The sequence below is a fragment of the Salarias fasciatus genome, unplaced genomic scaffold, assembly GCF_902148845.1.
Source record: "Salarias fasciatus unplaced genomic scaffold, fSalaFa1.1, whole genome shotgun sequence".
Lineage (NCBI taxonomy): Eukaryota > Metazoa > Chordata > Actinopteri > Blenniiformes > Blenniidae > Salarias > Salarias fasciatus.
This window is the reverse complement of record NW_021941276.1, coordinates 93-6,663: the sequence shown is the minus strand read 5'-3', so window position 1 is coordinate 6,663 and position 6,571 is coordinate 93. Positions and strand designations below refer to the sequence as shown.

The 6,571-nt window shown below is 54.5% G+C and overlaps 3 non-coding genes across 3 annotated transcripts; 1 reads left to right on the top strand and 2 right to left on the bottom strand.

Moving 5' to 3' along the window:
* Window positions 1-262: 262 nt before the first annotated feature.
* trnag-ucc (transfer RNA glycine (anticodon UCC)) lies at window positions 263-334 on the top strand. Its single transcript has one exon. It is a non-coding gene; the product is annotated as a tRNA-Gly (tRNA).
* A 595-nt stretch (window positions 335-929) lies between these two features.
* Window positions 930-1,001, bottom strand: trnaa-ugc (transfer RNA alanine (anticodon UGC)). Its single transcript has one exon. It is a non-coding gene; the product is annotated as a tRNA-Ala (tRNA).
* A 218-nt stretch (window positions 1,002-1,219) lies between these two features.
* Window positions 1,220-1,301, bottom strand: trnas-aga (transfer RNA serine (anticodon AGA)). Its single transcript has one exon. It is a non-coding gene; the product is annotated as a tRNA-Ser (tRNA).
* Between the last annotated feature and the right edge of the window lie 5,270 nt (window positions 1,302-6,571).

Genomic DNA, 6,571 nt, shown 5'->3' with positions numbered 1-6,571 from the left:
CGGAGTGTGAAGACCCTCAGAGTCCAGCTGGAGCTGCCTGGCGGAGAGGAACCCCGGCCCGCCCCCTCCCCTCCCTGTTCTGCCCGCCCCCTCCCCCCGCCCCGCCCCCTCGCTGTTCCCTCTCCCTCCCTGTTCTGCCCGCCCCTCCCCCGCCCCGCCCCCTGCCCCCTCGCTGTTCTACCCGGCCCGCCCCTCCCCCCGCCCCCTCGCTGTTCCTTCTCCCTCCCTGTTCTGCCCGCCTCCCTCCAGCTTGTCACACACAGCGATGGTGGTATAGTGGTGAGCATAGCTGCCTTCCAAGCAGTTGACCCGGGTTCGATTCCCGGCCATCGCAGTGACTGAGCCTTTTCTTTCAAAGAACTTCCTGCTGGTTCGTCTCCTTCCGGGAAAACTCCGCTGGCCGGCGGGAGGGAACGCAGCGCAGCCCGTCCACGCTCTGTTTGGCGTCTCTTCTTTCTTTTCTCTCGGCTGTAGGAGGAAGTTTTCACTCTTTCTTTGAAATGAAACACCTGGGATCAGTCGGGACTTTCACCTCAGAGCCTGGTTCAGTTCTGCTGTTTGACCACAAGGTGGCAGCAGACGCCTCGCTGTACCATGTGCTCAGTGATCCAGTCCTGCTGGTGGACTCTGGAGCAGAGGATCTCAGTCCCGTCCCGTCCGGTCTGGTCTCCGGTCTGGTCTCCGGTCTGGTCTCCGGTCTCTGCAGAGGACATCAGCTTCAGTCCTCCGCTCTGAGACGTCTCCGCTTCAGGTTCCCTCTGGGTTCTGTCCAATAACGTGTCAGAACCATCCTGACGCCATGAAAAAGGCTCCCTACCAGGACCAGTCCTGGTCTGGGAACCAGGGTGGAACCATCTGTTCACAGTGCGGTCGGTGTGCAAAGCATTCTGGGATTGACGGAAGCGAGAGACGCCGGTGGTAAAAGCCAGTGGAGATGCCGGGGATTGAACCCGGGGCCTCATACATGCAAAGCATGCGCTCTACCACTGAGCTACATCCCCGACAGGAAACAGGAAGTGGCTTCAGAGACACGAGCACCGCCGTGGAACCCCTTAAAGAACCTGGTTTACTGCAGACACAGCGAGAGAGGAACCACTAGAACCGACACTAGGACCTCTGGAGTCTGTTCCCCCAAAGCTGGACCAGCACCAAAACCAGCTGGACCAGAACCAAAACCAGCTGGACCAGAACCAAAACCAGCTGCAGTCACCAAAACCTGCGTTGTCGGCAGGATTCGAACCTGCGCGGGGAGACCCCAATGGATTTCTAGTCCATCGCCTTAACCACTCGGCCACGACAACCCTGTCCAGACCTCACCCGGTCCCGGTCCAGTCTTCGTCCAGTCCCCGTCCAGTCCCGGTCCTGTCCTGGTCCACTCCTGGTCCAGTCCCTGGCGACTGCAGTCCAGTTCAATCTCACCATCAGGAAGAAGAAGGGTCAGAGTTCACGTCAGAACCTAGAGGTCCGAGTTCCCTGACTGCCTGTCAGGTTCTGCCGGGTTTGGTTCTGTTGGATCATTATGGGATGTATCAGGTCGCGTTGGGTTTTGTTGGGTTGTTTTGGATTCTACCAGGTGATGCTGAGTTCTGCCGGGTTGTTTGGGGTTCTACCCGGGTCGTGCTGGGTTCTACCGGGTCGTGCTGGGTTCTGATTGGTCCTGTTCAGTTCTGCCGGGTCGTGCTGGCTTCTGATTGGTCCTGTTCAGTTCTGCCGGGTCGTGCTGGGTTCTGATTGGTCCTGTTCAGTTCTGCCGGGTCGTGCTGGGTTCTACCGGGTCGTGCTGGGTTCTACCGGGTCGTGCTGGGTTCTACCGGGTCGTGCTGGGTTCTGCCGGGTCATGTTGGGTTCTACCGGGTCGTGCTGGGTTCTACCGGGTCGTGCTGGGTTCTGCCGGGTCGTGCTGGGTTCTGCCGGGTCCTGTTGAGTTCTGCCGGGTCATATTGGGTTCTACCGGGTCGTGCTGGGTTCTACCGGGTCGTGCTGGGTTCTGCCGGGTCCTGTTGAGTTCTGCCGGGTCATGTTGGGTTCTACCGGGTCGTGCTGGGTTCTACCGGGTCGTGCTGGGTTCTGCCGGGTCCTGTTGAGTTCTGCCGGGTCATGTTGGGTTCTGCCGGGTCGTGCTGGGTTCTACCGGGTCGTGCTGGGTTCTGCCGGGTCGTGCTGGGTTCTACCGGGTCGTGCTGGGTTCTGCCGGGTCATGTTGGGTTCTACCGGGTCGTGCTGGGTTCTACCGGGTCGTGCTGGGTTCTGCCGGGTCGTGCTGGGTTCTGCCGGGTCCTGTTGGGTTCTACCGGGTCGTGCTGGGTTCTACCGGGTCGTGCTGGGTTCTGCCGGGTCCTGTTGAGTTCTGCCGGGTCATGTTGGGTTCTACCGGGTCGTGCTGGGTTCTACCGGGTCGTGCTGGGTTCTGCCGGGTCATGTTGGGTTCTACCGGGTCGTGCTGGGTTCTACCGGGTCGTGCTGGGTTCTGCCGGGTCCTGTTGAGTTCTGCCGGGTCATGTTGGGTTCTACCGGGTCGTGCTGGGTTCTACCGGGTCGTGCTGGGTTCTGCCGGGTCCTGTTGAGTTCTGCCGGGTCATGTTGGGTTCTACCGGGTCGTGCTGGGTTCTACCGGGTCGTGCTGGGTTCTGCCGGGTCCTGTTGAGTTCTGCCGGGTCATGTTGGGTTCTACCGGGTCGTGCTGGGTTCTACCGGGTCGTGCTGGGTTCTGCCGGGTCCTGTTGAGTTCTGCCGGGTCATGTTGGGTTCTACCGGGTCGTGCTGGGTTCTGCCGGGTCGTGCTGGGTTCTACCGGGTCGTGCTGGGTTCTGCCGGGTCATGTTGGGTTCTACCGGGTCGTGCTGGGTTCTACCGGGTCGTGCTGGGTTCTGCCGGGTCATGTTGGGTTCTACCGGGTCGTGCTGGGTTCTACCGGGTCGTGCTGGGTTCTGCCGGGTCGTGCTGGGTTCTGCCGGGTCCTGTTGAGTTCTGCCGGGTCATGTTGGGTTCTACCGGGTCGTGCTGGGTTCTACCGGGTCGTGCTGGGTTCTGCCGGGTCCTGTTGAGTTCTGCCGGGTCATGTTGGGTTCTACCGGGTCGTGCTGGGTTCTGCCGGGTCGTGCTGGGTTCTGCCGGGTCCTGTTGAGTTCTGCCGGGTCATGTTGGGTTCTACCGGGTCGTGCTGGGTTCTGCCGGGTCGTGCTGGGTTCTGCCGGGTCCTGTTGAGTTCTGCCGGGTCATGTTGGGTTCTACCGGGTCGTGCTGGGTTCTACCGGGTCGTGCTGGGTTCTACCGGGTCGTGCTGGGTTCTGCCGGGTCGTGCTGGGTTCTACCGGGTCGTGCTGGGCTCTACTGAGTGTTGGAGACAGAACTCACCTCTCAGTCGTCTTGAATGAGTTTTAGTAGAAAAACCTGAAAAAGAAAACAGAATAAAGATCGACTGACAGTTTTCCAAACATGGCGCTGTAATTTGACACCAGCACCAGGAAGTTTCCTCAGGTAGACAAATCAAACATGGACACTCACTCTCTCTCTCTCTCACACACACACACACACACACACACACACACTGATCTCACACCATGGACCTCCTGGCTTTAAATTCTTTTAAAAACAGTTTAATTCCAAACTGTGAGATGATTTTATGTAAAGTCTCCTCTTTCTTCACAGGATTTCTGCTCCGCAGGACACTGACATTCGTTTCCACTGTGACAATAAAACGCTGCTGGAATTAATTCTGTTCTTATCTATTTAATTCTGTTCTATTGACAGGAAACACGGCTGATATAAACAGACTTGATTCCCTTCATTTACATTTATCGGTGCTATAAATAGATGTGAGTGAGTTTTGCTCTCTGACCCGCTGGTGGAGGACTTCCGGTTATCCTCACAGCTGCTCCGGCAGCCGCACACGTCCGAAATAACGCGCCAAAATATGAAGAAAACCATCGATCTAGTTCGATATGATAAAGATATAATAACATATCGCATTCTTCCATAGAGTTTATCTCACCACAACGACGTTTCGTCGGGATTTATCTGCTCATTTTTCCGCTATTAGCTTATTAGCCACATGTGCTCACTGCTAGCACTTCCTGTATCACGTCTTCTTCTCTGGAGGAAATTCCTGCAGACAGACTACACTGCCACCTACCGGACACGGTGAGTCCGCTTTTTATTTATTTATTTATTTATTTATTTATTTATTTATTTATTTATTTCAAAACGTAGTTTTTTATGCCGTTTTCCTTCCAGAAGAGCTGCTGTGGAGCTACAGCAGGACGGATGGTCGTCGTGGAAACGGAACACGTTCATGAAGGTTTTTCTTCACTGAGAAAATCGAGACAGACACATCTTAGATTTAAAACAACTGATCTCTTTCAGTGTCAGCAGCTCTGTCCTTGTTTTAACTCCACGAGTTTTGTGTTTAAAAGGCAACTTTTGAAAATATCGTCCAGCGAACGACGTCGCTGTTGTGGGGAGTTGCTGGTTCAAAGCCGCTCTGCCCTGCAGCAGCTGTTAAAGGAAAGACAGGATGCAGAAACTCCTCCGTCCTCCCATCATGCACTGGGGGTGCCGGCAGATGTGTGAATCCAGATGTGGACAGTCAGAATTCAACCCGCTGCCGAACAGCCGGCTGGAATCCTCCATGGTTCCAAACGAAACAGAGGAGAACACACAGAACCTTACAAATACATTAGACTCACTCATACAGTTCTGTTCCCGTCTTCAGGAAGGTTCTAGTGAGAACATGGTTCTGCTCCTGTCTTTGAGCGGGTTCTAGTGAGAACATGGTTCTGCTCCTGTCTTTGAGCAGGTTCTAGTGAGAACATAGTTCTGGTCCTGTCTTTGAGCGGGTTCTAGTGAGAACATGGTTCTGCTCCTGTCTTTGAGCGGGTTCTAGTGAGAACATGGTTCTGGTCCTGTCTTTGAGCGGGTTCTAGTGAGAACATGGTTCTGGTCCTGTCTTTGAGCGGGTTCTAGTGAGAACATGGTTCTGCTCCTGTCTTTGAGCAGGTTCTAGTGAGAACATGGTTCTGGTCCTGTCTTTGAGCGGGTTCTAGTGAGAACATGGTTCTGGTCCTGTCTTTGAGCAGGTTCTAGTGAGAACATGGTTCTGCTCCTGTCTTTGAGCGGGTTCTAGTGAGAACATGGTTCTGCTCCTGTCTTTGAGCGGGTTCTAGTGAGAACATGGTTCTGCTCCTGTCTTTGAGCGGGTTCTAGTGAGAACATGGTTCTGGTCCTGTCTTTGAGCGGGTTCTAGTGAGAACATGGTTCTGGTCCTGTCTTTGAGCGGGTTCTAGTGAGAACATGGTTCTGGTCCTGTCTTTGAGCGGGTTCTAGTGAGAACATGGTTCTGGTCCTGTCTTTGAGCGGGTTCTAGTGAGAACATGGTTCTGGTCCTGTCTTTGAGCGGGTTCTACCTAGAACACTAGCTTCTGCTCGGTTTGCTCCGTTCCTCGCAGAACCCCTCCGGCGCCATCAGGAGGAAGAGAAGTGTTCCCATCAGGGGTCGCCTCACTTCTGCTGAAAGGTCAAAGGTCGCGGGTCAGCTGAGTCGCCAGTTCTGTTTCATCTCGGGGAGCGGAGAACAACGTGACGTTCTGAACAGAACCGGCCGACTGCCCTGCGGCCTTTGACCTTCCAGGGGTCACCGGGTCCCGATCTGGAGCGGCGAGAGGAGACGGAACGTTAGCGGCAGGTGGAAACGAGGCGTGACGGTCTGACGGTTCCTCCTCTGGTCTTCAGAACACATCCACAGGCTTTTATTTCAGAGTTCCTCTTTTATTTTGAAGGGCTGTGGAGAGACAGACGGCAGTTTAATGACTGGAAGAAATGAAGGTCAGTGGATTTAAATGTCACCGTAGGTCTCTCACACACACACACACACACACACACACACACACACACACACACACACACACACACACACACACACTCCTCAGTGAGCGGTGGACTTCCTGCTGACTCGGCATGAGAAACACTCCTGTAACGGTTCTGAAAGTCGACCCTCCTCCTTCACGCAGATGTTTACACTTCGTTTCCATGGCAACATTTCACACGAAAACAGTGTCTGAAAAGTCTCGGTTTCCACGGCAACGGTGCTTGTTTCCATGTTGGTCCACCAGATGGTGCTGTAGTTAGTTTATGGAATGAAACCAGAGGAGACGGAGAACTTCACACAGAACATTAACAATGGGAGAACCCGGACCAGGACCGGGAGAATCTCACCGGGACCAGGAATGGGACCAGGACCAGGAGAATCTGGACCAGTACCAGGAACAGGACCAGGACCAGGAGAATCTGGACCAGTACCAGGAACAGGACCATGACAATCTGGACCAGGAACAGGACCAGGAACAGGATAATCTACACCAGGACCAGGAATAGGAACAGGACGAGAAGAATTTGGACCAGGATCAGGAACAGGATAATCTAGACCAGGACCAGATGTTGGGAAAATGAGTCGTGGACTTATTGTATAAATCTGTGAACCTGTGTCCACTTCAGTGGAAATAAAATGGTCTCTTGCCCTCTCTCTCTCTCTCTCTCTCTCTCTCTCTCTCTCTCTCTCTCTCTCTCTCTCTCTCTC